The sequence below is a fragment of the Vespa velutina genome, chromosome 16, assembly GCF_912470025.1.
Source record: "Vespa velutina chromosome 16, iVesVel2.1, whole genome shotgun sequence".
Lineage (NCBI taxonomy): Eukaryota > Metazoa > Arthropoda > Insecta > Hymenoptera > Vespidae > Vespa > Vespa velutina.
This window is the reverse complement of record NC_062203.1, coordinates 2,302,131-2,318,321: the sequence shown is the minus strand read 5'-3', so window position 1 is coordinate 2,318,321 and position 16,191 is coordinate 2,302,131. Positions and strand designations below refer to the sequence as shown.

The 16,191-nt window shown below is 33.4% G+C and overlaps 1 long non-coding RNA gene across 1 annotated transcript; it reads left to right on the top strand.

Annotated features, from left to right (window-relative positions):
* Nucleotides 1-3,400: 3,400 nt before the first annotated feature.
* LOC124954654 lies at nucleotides 3,401-9,041 on the top strand. Its single transcript, XR_007102602.1, has 2 exons — nucleotides 3,401-3,741; nucleotides 7,880-9,041. It is a non-coding gene; the product is annotated as an uncharacterized LOC124954654 (long non-coding RNA).
* The last annotated feature ends 7,150 nt before the right edge of the window (nucleotides 9,042-16,191 follow it).

The following is a 16,191-nucleotide window of genomic DNA, read 5'->3' as shown; positions in this document are numbered from 1 at the left end:
AATTATATACAGATAATCGTAAATATATCTTATGATAATTCTGTTTGTATCTATTACGTTTAGGATTTGTTTCTTGTTAGTATACATTATGATTATAATTTCGAAATATCGGATTCTATGTACTATTCGTTCTTATTACGCTTCCAACTGCCGTAGGAATTATCGGATTAAAAACGGGGAAGTCGTGAGAAGAAGAGAAAGACAGAGAGAGAGAGAAAGACAGAGAGAGAGAGAGAGAGAGAGAGAGAGAGAGAGAGAGAAATGGATCTAAGAAATAAATGATTCTATTTCCCAAGAGAGGAAGCTAAGTGAAGGATGCTCCGTTACTGTACCCTATAGCATCCATGTATTCTTCAAGTATGTTCTTTATTTCACTTTCGTAGTATACTGTACGGATATTGCTTCTATTAGAAACAATTTTGCCCCGTGGCATGGGGATCCTTGATATAAAAGTTGTTAGACGTTTGCCGTTAGTTTTGGCTTGTAAGATCTTCTACCTTGCGAATAATTTTTCGTGAAGTTAAAAATCTTTTTTTTTTTCCTCCTTTTGGCGCGAGAACTCGACATCGTCGGACAGAATTTTCTTGGTCGTTCTTTAGATTTTTTACGGGCCAAGAAATAAAACTATTATTTCCTCGTCGTCAATTCTGCAGTTTTTACTAACGAACCGATTTCAACGATTTCATACAGAACCGGAAAACTCAGAGGAAGAACAAAAATTCCTTCTTGGCTCGTCTAATTACGTTTAAAATTACAGCTTTCTCTTACGTCCCTTCCTCCTTCGTTCCTGTCATTAAGTTCGATCTTCGTTGACCGTACTGATTACGAAGCGAAGAAAAAACGTTATAAAATATTTATAACCGATTTTATGTTAGCTTTCTTTGCGATTTTTTTTTTTCTTTTTTTTTCATTTATTATGAAAAGGAAAAAATTGACACACAAATGTAATCTTCTATCTCGTATAAATTATAATGAAGATAATAACGTACGTGACCATAATAAAGAGCTATTCATCGAAATATATTGTCATTGTGGTATGCCCATTCGGTGATTCAAATAGCGATATCTGTTTCTGCATTTATTATGCAGTACAACATTTGCATTATTGTTGTATTTTGTACAGATCTTTAGTCTATATATATATATATATATTTATATTCATTTTAATTTCTTTTCGATTTCTTCAATCACATATATTAGCGTTAAGCGGATATTTCAGTGGAAAGTATTTTCCAAACGATTATTGATCGATCAATATGAGAAATGCGTTTATTGAAAATGCAAATACCCGTATGTCCGGAATAAACGTTAATCGAAAGAAAAAATATAGTTCAAGTGTTATTGTAGAGTGTGTGCAAAGGAAGAGAGAAAGAGAGAGAGAAAGAGAGAGAGAGAGAGAGAGAGAGAGAGAGGGGAGAAAATGAGAGAGAAAGACAAAAATTCAAAAAAAAAAAAAAAAAAAAAAATAGTAAAAAGATGCGACTTTGGTGAATATAACGAACGAGTAAGTGCTCTAATTTATTTTCCTGATAAAAAACAAAAGTCATACAGTATGACCATATATAAAACGGTTTTATGTGCATAAAGTTTGCATATTTCTTTCGTAAAAATTCCAACTTGAAACTCATACAAGCCTACAGTAAAAAGATACATAGACACACACTCACATATACACACACACATATATATATATATGTATGTATGTATATATTGTACATATATATATATATATATGTATGTATGTATATATTGTACATATATATATATATATATATTTTTTTTTTTCTTAAAACGTACTAGATTATTTACAATCAATGTCTCTTTCATGTTTTATATTGTAATCTAGAATGAATAATAGAAAATACAGCAGTGACACTTGAAGGTTTCTATGAACTTTAACCTTGCTTATCGCGAATTCTGCTTTTAATAGGAATAGAATATAAGTAGTAGTTTAATATATGGTTGGTCACATACATATACGTACATATACGCGCGTGTGCATACACAAACACACATATGTATATATATATATATATATAGAAAAAGAGAGAAAGAGAGAGACAGAGAAATCAACCTAGTCATTGACTAGGTTGACGCATCCAGATGGGATTCAATAGCTTAGATTCTCAGCAAGCGATTATACGTTGGCAGAAAAATGTGTTCGTATTGCCTGAGGAAATCCCCCTTATAAGAAATTTCTTGCTGACACTTCAACCTGTTTCTCAATGCTTCGATTAATTCTTACGTAGTATCTAACGTTCAGATAAAAATCAAACGAAAATGGAATAGAGATTGTATCAATACGATTGTTAATTCGATATGATCATTACAAACACGCAAACTAACAGGCTTAATCGTTCGATATTCAAAATATAATTTTCCTTTTTTTCTTTTTTTTTTTTTTCTTTTTTAATTCTTTAAAATCATCTTTAATGCATAAATTTTTTTTTTCCACAACAAACGACAAGATAATTATGGGCGATAAATTTGGTCGAATAAAGTTTATGAATAATAATATATCGAAATGACAATAATAAATTTTCCTCGAAAGACGTATCTCTAATTTATATTTCTATTAAATCACCTTTAGATAAGATATTATCTATAACTAGAAATAATTCATTGGCATGTATCTAATGTTTTCACGTTTTAATGGAGATAATTTATTTATAATTTTACATCCTCTTTAAATTCTTTCGTAAATTCCGTCACTCGTATTTACATATGTACATACATGCATACATACATAGATACATATTGTAAATAATATGCGTATACGTCAAACTACGTTAAATAGCTCTAACAATAAGAAGTTGTTTCAATTATTCCATGAGGCAAAGTCAAGAAAGAAGAAACAGCTTTAGCTGCTACATTAAGAACATAAAACATGTATTCTTTTATTTCCCAAGAGAACCGAGCGAAGGCCATGCCAAAAGTAAGCTTTCTGAAACCGTAGTCTTCTCACGATCAAGACCAATTCTATGAGAGACGATCATCTCTTGTTTTAGATTAATCCACCCCTTTATCTGTCTTTTTCTTACAATTAGCTCTATGTCACGGATAGAGACTAACAATAAGATCAATGAGAGTATTCTTTCAAGATAGGAGGAAAGAAAAGGAAAAGGAGAAACTATGTTCTCTTTCTCTTTCTCTCTCTCTCTCTCTCTCTCTCTTACTCTTTCTATCTCTTGCTAACTCTCCCACTTCTTCCTAAGAAGCCAGGTAAGCTCTTGCGAAACGAGACACAGACGAATAGCAGAGACGAAAGAGAGAAACAGAGAGAGTGTGTGTGTGAGAGAGAGAGAGAGAGATAGACAGAGAGAAAGAGAGAGAGAGAGAGAAAGAGAGAATCTTCGAAGATTAAACTTTCGATATCTACTCGACGTTTTCAGTCGACTCGCAAGCGTCGTTCCGAACGTGCGCACCTGTTTCGATTATCTCGTTTACATTATTTTACTTCTCTCGCGTGATACCTTGAAAATCTGATTTGTCGTGACGGCGATTCTAAAGGAAGTAAATAAGCAGCAATACGTCGAGAGGAAGGAAAAAAAAAAAAGAAGAAAAAAAAAAAAAGGAAAAGTGTGTCGTTTACTCTCGTTCGAACGACATCGATGAATAATACAAGAAAATAAGATATAGAAAGAAAAAGAAGAGAGAAAAGAGGAACGAAAAAAGAACAAAAAAGAGAGAGAGAGAGAAAAAAGAAAAGAAAAAAGGAAAGGAAAGAAAGAGCGTAAAATCGTAAGTTTATATTACGCGAACGTGATCGTTCGTTGTTATTTCATTTTTATATAAGTAAATATTAACTCGCTGGCAATCATTCGGTTTAAATATCGTTTTTATTCCTGTGAAAATATTTAATGAATGTTTTATCAGACTCACAGATAGTAATTGCATGTAATATTTAACGAGAAGGTTATAGAGCGTGCAAAAGCCAAAATTTCTTTCCGCGCTTATTCTATAATATCGACTTTTTTTTTTATTTCTCCTCTCTATTAACCAACCTTCATCTCTCACTTCCTCCTCCTACATTTTCACACTTTTCGTTTTTTCCTATATACTATTGAGAATTGTAATTGTTCTATTATTTAATATTACATCGTGCCATATATCTCATTTTTAGTAATACAATTTTCGACAAGTCTAAATAAATTATTGTGAAACTGGTCGTGGATTTATAATTAATAATTCTCTCTCTCTCTCTCTCTCTCTCTCTCTTTCTCTCTTTCTCTCTTTTCATAATTTTGGAAATACGTTGATTACATTGTATTATGGTATTAAATGAAATGACGATTAAATAGAAAACAAAAAGCGATAAAATAAATTAAGAAAGGGCGTTTTAGCATTCTGATTGATTGAATTTTTCAAGTATTTTTCGTTCCTTCACTTTTGAAATTTCTCTCGTTAGTTATGTATATGAAGATGTAAAGTAAAAGGTAAATGGGGGGAAAAGGATAGGGGATGGGTTTTCTTAAATAGACATGACAAGAAAGCACCAGCCAGGATTAAATGTTACTTGTGAACGATAAATTCGAAAGTAAGATAACAGAATCGGAGTGCGATGCTTGTTATCTCTTTAAAGCTTCGGTCACTGTATCGCGGTGTGCTTGGGAAAGTCGAAAACTTTCTTCCGGAATTACGGAGAGTTTCTTACCTAGGGGAAGAAGATATACCGTAAAGAGAGAGAGAGAGAGAGAGAGAGAGAGAGAGAGAGAGAGAGAGAAAGAGAAAGAGAAAGATAGAGAGAGAGAAAGAGAGAGAGAGAGATCGACCAACCGACCGACCGACCTGCGAGTTTACTTTCTTGCTCACGAAGAGATAATGCGTGACGTATTTTCGAGGAAACTTTCGACGCGATTTTCAAGATGTTCTTCTTCTTCTTCTTCTTCTTCTTCTTCTTCTTCTTCTTCTTCTACTTCTTCTTCTTCTCGAGGCTCCTTTTCGTACGCGCTTAATTACGTGCAAAAGGGCATACCCGCGAAATGCCCGAAGGCGCGAATAATAAATTTAACTTTTCGACGATCATAATCTCATCTGGAAAATTTTCATACTATAGCGTCTCCTGGAATGTTAAGTGGTATTGCCGAGATAAACGATATTATCTTAGTTGTAATCTTTATTCGATATTTATATTCGTTAGAGATAAATATATAATGCAAAAATACGAAGATCTCTGGTATAGTAATACGAATGTATAGAATCTGATGTTTGATATCATTGGAACGAATGAAATTATACGCAACATAGATAGATAAGTTAGTATTATATATGTATATTAGTACGCGTGTCTGTTACGAGTCATTTCAAGTGGACGTTGCTCGACAGTAATTAATACCCTAGCTTCGTTGTCTCGTCGTTGAGAAACACACGCACACAGTGATAATAATCCGACGTGAAAAACAGAATGACGAACGTTTCTATATACATATAAATACATACATATATATATATATATATATATATATATGCGTTTTGAATTTTTGTTATCTCTTTTTATTAATGTCGTCATGTGCACTAATTGATTCGCAGACAGTTTCAAGAGGGCTGCTCGAAAGATCGTACGACGAGTCTTTTTTTATTTCTCTTTTCTCTTTTCGTTTTCTTTTTTTTTTTTTTCTATTTTCTCTCCTCCTTTCTCTAATTTTCCCTTCATTTCCTTCCTATCTATTTCTTCGATACTATCACTTTTAAACCAGCTAACATAACAATGCCTATTTCTCGTTATTTATTTCGCGAACTCTTCGATTTTACTTTTACTTGTTATTATCGTTATCATATTTCTTTCTTTCTTTTTCTTTTTTCTCTTTTTTCTCTTTTTTTCTTTTTTTCTTCTTTTACATTTCCCTAACAAAAAGAACACATAATTACCCGTTATCATTAATACTTCACTATAAACTTTTTTTATTTCGTTCTTTGGATAGGATCGATCGAACTTTTATATCTCTCGTTGCAATATATTTTTCATTATCTTTTTCTTTCCTTTTTCTTATTCACTCTTCCTTGTTTCTTCCCCTTCCCCCCCTCCCCCCATCCCTTTTTATAGTTTTCCATTTTCCCGACGCGCGATACTCATTAACGAGCTCGATCGTCTGGAGTTTTCATTAACAATAATAATAATACGAACGATACTTCATCTTTAGTAAATCTTCCATTCTTCGGCTCAATATTCATTTCTCGTTGGATGTATTTTATCAAAGCAAACATATATTTACTTTTCTTCTCTCTCCCTTTCTCTCTCTCTCTCTCTCTCTCTCTCTCTCTCTATTTGTCTATCTCTTTCTCTTTCTTATTACAATTATATTCCATGTGATCGTTATCGTGAAGACGATTGCAAGTGGAAACGCGGTTTCCGTCTTTTACAAAACTTTAGAAGGTTTCTCGCGTTCATCGTCGAACTACGAAATACGATATGAAACGCACCGAAGCCCCAAAATGAAACGCACGAACTCTCTTATTCTCTCTCTCTCTCTCTCTCTCTCTCTCTCTCTCACTTTTTCTCTTTTTCTCTCTTTCTCTTTTTCTTTCTCCCTCTTTCTCCCTTTCTTTCTTTCTATTTTCTTTGCATTTCTCGAAATGCAGTCGCTGAACAATTTTGTCCCCCGACGGAAAATTAAATCGAAACTTTCCGCAGCTGAATCGCTCGATCCTCCTCTTCTACTCGTTTTCCCTTTGGACCTACCTTCGCCGTATAATCTCACGTAACGCGATAGCGTTGAAACAAACACCTTGTTTTTCCTTCCCCCCCCCCCTTCCTCTCTCTCTCTCATTCTCTCTCTCTCTCTCTCTCTCTCTCTCTCTCTCTCTCCTTCTTCTTTTTTCCTTTTCTCTTTCTCTTACGGTTTGCATTGGAATTTTCAAGAACTCGATATGATTTTATTTATACCAAGTTTATAATTAATAATGAAATCCATCCAATAGATTTCTTATCGTATATGATATTCTTGTTTAACTTGGATATTTCGTAGCATGAAAAATGATTCTTATCGTATATTTTACGATCGATGGAAGATACATTGTCACGTTATGTTGCATTTAATGAAGAAAATTATTTGAATAAACTTTTCGTCGGTTTTTTTTTTTTTTTTTTTTTTTTTTTTTTTTTTTTTTTTTTTTTTTTTCTATACAACACCGTGTCAATTATATTGCTTGCAAGTATTGTGTGTTTAGAAACGAATAATAATGCGAGATATTATATTTTCATGTTGAAATTTAAATGTACGAACGTATTAACTTTCGTAAATCCGGTTATTTGGAACGTGAATGATGTAACTATAATAGTATGCGCTTTTGCATTGGACGCGTATAGTCGATCGATCAAATCCGTATCTATTTGCAAGAGCTGTTGTATTGAAGCTCGGATATCAAAAATCTTAGATATTGTGCGGCTTCCTTTCAATATTCGACGTATTTGGCAACTTGGAAAATGTACCGAAAGCAGAGAAGATACACGAATGAATCCTTAAGGAGGTTTTCATATATCGTTCGGTTCATATTTTCATTCGTCTAAAACGTGTTTAAATCTTTCCAATGAACCAAATGACGGGAAATTATTATCGTAACATATGTACGATTTTATTGAATATAAAATATAGTTATAAAAAATAGTTATAAAAAGAAAAAGAAAAAACAGGAGAAAAGAAAAAATTAGGAAGAAAGATATTAACTAATGTCGGGGGAAAAAATTCTTCTTCTGTGACTTTTGACATTTGCGAAAAAAGTATTGAATTCGCTTAAAAATTCACTTCGTTTGAATTTTAAATTTATCTCTGAAATCTTCGAAGAACGTGCTTTAAAAAACATATTTGTATGTATATAATTTTTTTCTTTTTTTCCCTTTTTCTTTTTTTTTCTTTTTTTTTTTTTTTTTTTTTTTTTTTAGAACGAGAAAAAGTCGGAGTCTCTACTACCAAGTCGAAGGAAGGACATTTGAAAATGATGGATATCAGGATAATGTTGATATTTTTGTTTCTATTTTGTGTTGTGCCAAGATCGACCGTCGGTAAAAATCGTATGATCAATTCAGATCTTTTCTACTTTCCCGACCAAGCGGATTATATAAGACGAGCCGACAAATGTCCGGATAACATGATTTTGTGGCTAGGAAATGGTCAATGTTACAAAGAAGGTGAAAGAGGACCCTGCAATGTCGGCCGTGTTTTAGTAATCGACAAACAATTTTTGAAACCCTACTGCAAGGATATTCTATAATGATTTCTCTATTGCTGCGAAAGATGGCAGCACTCATGAAAATCTACAGTTAGATCGTATGTAGGAAAATTGTTTTAACAGAATCGACGCAGAGATGACAGCACTGTTCGTATGAAAAACATTTTCCCGGCGGGAAACTTTGAATAAAGAGCTTCTCTACGAATTCGCTGAGTGGCAGCTCCAATATAAATTTTCTTTACACTTCGTGGGACGTACTCGTGATCGCGCCATCATATCTTTTATTTATCTTTTAAAATGAATAAGCGATAAATTGTTTCGCGTACGATAAAGAAAATTTTTTTTCTTTTTTCTTTTATTTCTTTTTTTCTTAATTAAAAAAATTTTGTCATAATTACTAATGGTCTGTTGAGAGCTTTAATTTGTTACTCTTCCGATTTGATCTACTTAAAGCTCACAATTATATAGAAAAGGTATAATATTGAATATCGCTAACAAGTTAGATGAATAGTGAAGTTTCAGTATCAGTTGTCTCATTATGAAAACTTATGCATCTCTATCGTTTTTTGTATCGTAATATACGACATTTTAATTACAGAAGTTGCAAAGCAGCTATAAACGAAGCCGAGCGTTTGTGCCAAGTTCTGTGAATTAAACCGTACTAATTTCATGTAATTTCATTCCAGCACGTCACGTCGCGAAATAAAATGTCACTTTGTCTTTTCCCTTTCGTAAAAATGTAAGCGTGCTCGGCCACGTTTCCGTATTATTTCACGCACGTGGCTGTATTTAATCGTTTTTATTTGCGAATGAAACTGAAGAAAAAGAAATAAACTGAGATCAAAGTGTTCATTTTATCTCACATCCTACATGCATACATATATATACATATTACGAAAAAAATAGATCACGATATTTATATTAAAAGAAGGATATCAAAAGATATATATATATATATATATATATATATATATATATTAAAAAAGAAAAATATTTAAAAAAATTAAAAAGAATACACGAAGATATATAAGAATTAATGATGAACGTCTCTCCGATCTTACTTATGATCGTAATTTGCAGATTGTAAAAATGTAATCAAGAAGACGAAAGGCAGCACGTTTAATTACTACGTTCCGATATGACGTTGGCAAGAAGAAGGGTGAGTCAGATGAGAAGGAGTGGACGGGGGTGTTCTTTCGTTGGTTCGTTCGTTCGTTCATTCGTTGGTTCTTTCGTAACAAGCCACCCCATCGGAAAGAAAGAAAGAAAGAAAAAAAAAAAAGAGAAAAAAAAAAGAAAAAAAAAAGGAAGATTGAAACAGCTGTCGCTTCCTCGTGATCTCATTATGCTTTATCGAAGGGTGTTCCTCTCTAAAGGCGATGTAATATTTCAGAGGTCAATGTGACATCGATTCGCAATTTGGCATGGTTCTTGACAACATGAAAATAAGAGAGTGCTGGAGAGAAATGATCTGAAAAGTTGCGAAAACCGACCACGGCTCGTTCGCGATATTTCAACGCTCTTCTATCCCTTTCATCGTGCGTGGCACGAGTTACGTGCTGCGAGTAACAAGGGAGTTCCAAAATGTTTTCGATTAACCTCATTTTAAAAAGGATCGACGTTCCACCGTCTTTTCTTTGCCAATACGATTCTTATCTCCACGACCATTCTCATTTCACAAAACGTGTTTCTCTCAATCGACCATATTATTACGAGTTATTCGATACATTTGTTTTAACGAGTTAAATTTATCTTCATTAATAAATATCTAGATTTTTAAACGTTCCATTGAAAATTTTTTAAACGTTACAGTTTATCTGTATTATTTCATAATACAATATTTATATCACAATACAATATTTATATCGTATAACTTTCTTAAATCGATTAATTGAAACGTATTTATTAATCACAAGTTTTGATAAGATATCCAGCTTATAATTGATATTATAGATTTATAATTCTATATCATTCTTTATAAATTATTTATATTGTATCATTTTTTTAATATATATATATATATATATATATATATATATATATATATATATATATATATATATGTATATATAGGATAGCGATAGAATAACTAATATTTACAAATTTCATGCAGAAAATTAATATTTCTACAAATTGAATCAGTTTATTTACTTTTACTTACGGTAATAAAAAAGAAAAAAAGAAAAAAGAAAATAAAGTGAAATGAAATGAAATAAAATAAAATAAAGTAAAAAAGAAAAAAAAATTAGAAAACACATAAATAGGTAATTAATTCTATTGTTGCAATTATAAATTCTATGCAATTGATTTATTATTAATATATGCAATTATTAATTTTCAATTATTAATTTATTATATTAATAATTGAAAATGTAATTGATGTTTTAAAATGTATTAATTAATGTAATGCAATTAATTATATAATTAATTTTGTATTTTATCGTAGAACGGTGTATATTCTTTTTTCTCTCTCTCTTTTTTTTTTTTTTTTTTTTTTTTTTTGATTCATGAGATACATGAATGATTTTAAATCTTTCAAATAATAAATAACGAAAATAGAGATATAAATAATTGAACGTTTAAATGTTCTACATATATCTCAACATATCAATCGATTTCATGGTAGATCGTAGAATGAAAAGGGAATGGTGCTCTTGTAAATCCATCGTGTATCGTTTGAAGCGTGAAATCGAGGTAAATCTTCGAAGGCAGAAGTCACGACTATTAAATGGCACGAGGAAGGGCAGGCTTTCGCGACAAGATCGTTTGTCACGTTGCTCGTCGACCCGACGACTCCTTTCAGCTTTTTACATCTCGAAGATGGCGACGAGCTTGAATATAAGCGCCGACCAGAGCCGAGGCGACGAATAGAGCTAGGATATGCATTTTTTTTTTATTCCCATGAGAATTTATTTTAATGATAAAAATTCAGAAGCAGATCTTCATCAAGTAATTTTTTCCCCTTTTATTTAATATTGTCGATCTTGCACAGAAATATATAAAAATATAAAATTCATCTTTAGATCCTTTATCTTTATCCATAAAAAAAAAAATCAAAGAGTTTAATTTTATTCACATTTTGAATGGACAATTTATTTGATGAGAAAGAGAGAGAGAGAGAGAGAGAGAGAGAGGGAGAGAGTTGTTAAATATTATTTAAATTAATGCATTTTTCATCTCTTAAAATTATTTTACATTCTTCTTTTTAAATAATTTTACTATGTTGCATATCCCTTTTACTTTAAATTTTATAAATCGTTTATAATCTCTTCACTTTTGTTTATATATAAATTTGTTATTGTTACCCAGAAACAGTTTTCCAGTTAGTTTATCTCTCTTTGTTGGAATTCGAATTTGTTTATTTATTTCCGCCATGATATCAGCCTCAGTACATTTTAACCGTATTTTATTTATTTCATTTTAAACAAACTAAAGACTCGTTTAATCTTCTCACAAAGCTTGAACACTAATAGTCGGTCCATGAATATGAACAATTCATAATATTTTTTTGTCAAATATTTACAAATGGTAGTAGTGATATGATAAACAAGTAAAAGGATATATATATATATATATATATATATAAATTATCGATTATTTTTGTTTATTGTTTGAGCCACAACGATGGAGCAGTGTTCCTTCAATATTTATCTTTTCACCAGACAAAAATCAATCGAAGGTTAAAAAGCAAGTAAATCCTTTTCCAAACAATTTTATTTAATATCTATCCTGACACTTTCGTTCTATTTACCAATAACATTATTATCATAAAAATCGATATTATAAAGATAGAGAAAATCCGTCGGGAGACATGAAATATCCATTCACCCGTTTAAGCAATTTTCTCTCTTTCTCTCTCTCTCTCTCTCTCTCTCTCTCTCTCTCTCTCTTACCGCTTTTTCTTCTTTCTCATTGATATCGTCTTTCGATTTCGTATCTAGTGTCATTCGTTCCTGAACTGAGGGGAAATGATAGCTACAGAGATTTCAAAGATCTCTCGTACCGGACATCCTCCTTCTTCACAACTTTTCGTACCTACCTCTTTGTTAAGTAGATTTCAATATCCGACCAGGCAACAGTCTTTTCGTATGTGACGTGTCGTACTAAGTCAAGAGAGAAAGAAAGAAAGAGACAGAGAAAAATAGAGAGAGAGAGAGAGAGAGAGAGAGAGAGAGAGAGAGAGAGAAATCAGTCGACAGAGGATGAGGAGCGTACTAGGAAGAAGTGAAGGTGTGGTGGAAAGAGGTAAAAAGGGCGACAGGAGGTGCAATATTCTTGGCTCGCATTGTACGTGTCCCATCGGTTGGCAGGCGAGCTCCCTCTCAGCGACAGCTTGACAGAACATACGCTCCTTCCCCGCACGAAACCTTCCCTTTTCTCTCACCCTTATTCTTTCTCACTTTCTACTTCCACACCTTTATCTCTTTTTTTCTTTCCTTCCTTTTCTTTTTCTTTCTTTTTTTTTTCAGAATCTCTCTTTCTTCTTCTTCGTCTTCGTCTTCGTTTTATTCTTACTTGAAACCTCAGTCCGTTTCGGTCTTCTTCTTCTTCTTCTTCTTCTTCTTCTTCTTCTTCTTCCTCCTCCTCCTCCTCCTCCTTCTCTAGTTTTCCCCTTGTCTATTTTATCAGTCGTAGAAAATAAAAGTTTATAAGACGTCCATGGTTGAACGTTGTGATACGCATGCCATCGTGATATCGGAACTATGGTAAAGGGGAAGATGAAATGGAAACGAGAAAAGTGGAGACCACGTGCAGAAATAACGTTCGTGTTTTTGATTTGAAGCACGTAACCGAACCACATTGAAATCAGATAGGGGCGCGAGAGAGGACGCTAAACTGGCTCCAAGGCTTGGAAAGCTTGCTACGAGAATACCTAAAGCTGTGGGTGGAAGGAGGTTGAGGTGGAAGTGGAAAAGGAGAAGGAGGAAGAGGTTGCCATAGGTGTGGAAGCAAGCGTTGCATACACACACGAAGGAAAATAGAAGAAGATAGATTCGTGGGGCGGGGCGGGGCAGGGTGGTGATGGTGGCGAAGAGGGGGGGGGATAAAAAAAGAGAAGGGGTGGACGTTACGTCCAACGGAACTCGAAGAGATCGTCGATGGGAAAGGAAAGAAGGAGGATCGAACAGCCGCCTTACGGCTGAAACCTGCCACTTTCTAGGATTTTCGAATAAATCGACGTTGCTCGCATTATCCCACTCTTCTTACGCTATAACTGAGTCTACTTTGACCCAGACTTTTCTAACCCATGTCTCTCTCTCTCTCTCTCTCTCTCTCTCCTTCTTTTTCTCTCTCTTTTCTCAACCTTATCCAGAGTTTTCGTTCCGTAATCCGGATGGGACTGTTAGCTCCTTGAAAAACCAATCGAAATTCGTCGTTTCGTCCAAACAATGCTCGAACTAAGGATTTTCTTGGAAGAATCGAAACGAAAGAAAAGGTTTTTAAAGAGAAAACTTGCTCCGGAACTTTTTCTTTCTGTTGAATCTTCTTTTTTCCCCCCCCCCTCTCTCTCTCTCTCTCTCACTCTCTCTCTCTCTATGTATTCTTTTCCTTTTTTTCTCTCTTGTAATAATTCCTAAGGACAAGCACGCGGAACAAAGTCGAGACATGAACGAATGCTAACGGGATAGCGTTACACGCTCGTATTCTCTCGACAAAAGCCGTATTCTCTCCGCGAGAATTTTTTTTCCCCCCTCTGTTCTCTTCATATTCATTTCACGTGTCTTTTTTCCTCCTTCTTTTTTCCTTTTTTTTTTTTTTCTTCATCTTTCCCTTCCTACCTTCGTCGCTCCCATCCGTCGAGATTACACGGACTTAAAGTCAACAGTCGAAGAAATGACTTCATATATAGTCTTCTTTATACTCTACCTTGCTAGAGGTGTATCTAGGATTTTATATATATATATATACATACATATATATATACATTTTATATATATATATATATATATATATATATATATATATATATTCGGCTGTAGGATAAATCGCCGAAAATATTCGACTCGTTGAAATTGAAATGCTTTCCCTTCGCGGGATATCAATTTAAAAAAATAAAAAAAAAAAAAAAATAAAAAAAAAAAACGAAAGAGATAAAAATTGAAAAAAAAAAAAAAAACTGACGAACACCTCGTTTATTCTTTCTCTCTGATACTCTTTAACACGATTATCTTTTATCGTAATATTCGTCGATGGATTTTTAACAAAACCCGAGACGAACGATCGACACGTAGTTTCCTTGTAACCGATATACGCATATCCCTCATGAGAATGGACATGATCGAACGTTCTAACTGTCTCTGGCATTGATATCTTTGCCTCTTAATAATGCACAACCAGTCAGCATGACAACATTGACGTATAACGCTTGAAAATGTATTATGTAGTTATCATGCATGAACAGTCAGATAATATATCAATTTCACTTTGATATTGATCAGAACATTGAATAGGTATAAAGTACGAGATTTAAATTGAACGTTTATCAGAAAGAGGGAGGAGGGACGTAGAGGAAGGAGGAGAGTACTGAAGGTGAATGCTAGTGTAAAAGTTTAGCAAATGCATCCGCCATTCAACTAGTTAGATATAGGGGTACAGATAAAGGAGGTGAGATCGCTGTTTCGAAAGTTTCCACAGTCTTATCTGCGAGACACATTACTTCTTACCAAAACTCCAAGCCGCTATACCGAATACTGGAGTTAGAAGAGAGGTGACAAATTATCTTTCCAAACACGGACTCCAACGCTAAATGTTCGGCGTTAGGAACGATCGCAAGTGCGATTTACGCGTATAACGAAACTGGAATCTTCTTCCTGACTTTTCATCCGGTCAATTACGTGGAGGTTTTCAACTTTGGAAGAACGATTGACGAAAGGGAATAAAAAAAGCAAGAGGAGAAAACATGAGAAAGAGAGAGAGAGAGAGAGAGGAACATAATTTATTTTCATGAAAAAAGAGTTATAACGTAGGAAAATTAACATGAAAAACTACTATACTATAATATAGAAATCATCACTATAATAGTGCCAAGTATATATATATATATATGGAAAGTGTATAGATACATATATAGAAATATATATACATAAAACAGAGAAACATAATTTATTTTCATGAAAATAACATAGAAAGAGTAACAATGCGGTACCATTAAGATGAAATAGTACTAGATCATACAGTAATCATTACTCACATTATATATAATTACAGTAATCAATACATATTACTGACAATGCATACGAATATATACATAAGCGTACAGACAGATACATTTATATATATATATATATATATATATATATATATATAAATATACAAGTAACTATTTATACGTATATAGATATACGGACGTTTAATCGAAAAATAATGTTTATCGATAAGAAGGTTTGCCTTTAAATGTATTTAAATGTATTAAACAAAAAATTTATTTAATAGAAAGGGATATAGAATGTTATAATAGTAAATTTAAATTCGTCATCGTTTTCAAGGTGTTATCGCTTAGTTGGTTCTTTCTCATCGTCAACGTTATAGCCGAGCGTATTCGTTCTCTTCTACTTCCGTCTCTTCGGTCGTTCCAACTTCGAACGCGAGTCGCGCCATATTTCAAATGTCATATTAGCGAGGACCATGCGTCTTCCACGAGTAAAATGTCTATGCTGCTAGCGGGCCAGCCTGCAGGATCGGTGGATCGCATGACGCGAGTTCCTCATGGAGTAACGCAGGATCGTGTCACCTTCCTGCTTCGCCACCAATTACACATTAATGCGATGTCGTGCTATCTAGGGGATAGGGTTTGTTGAAGAGGAAGGTAGACAGAGAGAGAAAGAGAGAGAGAGAGAGAGAGAGAGACAGATAGAGAGAGAGAGAGAGAGAGAGAGAGAGAGAGAAAATGTGAGGGATAAATATCCTTCGGGAGTACACCCTCTTCCGATATGCGTATATTGCTCAATTAACCTACTTTTCGTAGTTGTAGATGTACTAAAATGTTTGATGAAATAAATGTGAGGGTTGCCTTACGATTTTCTT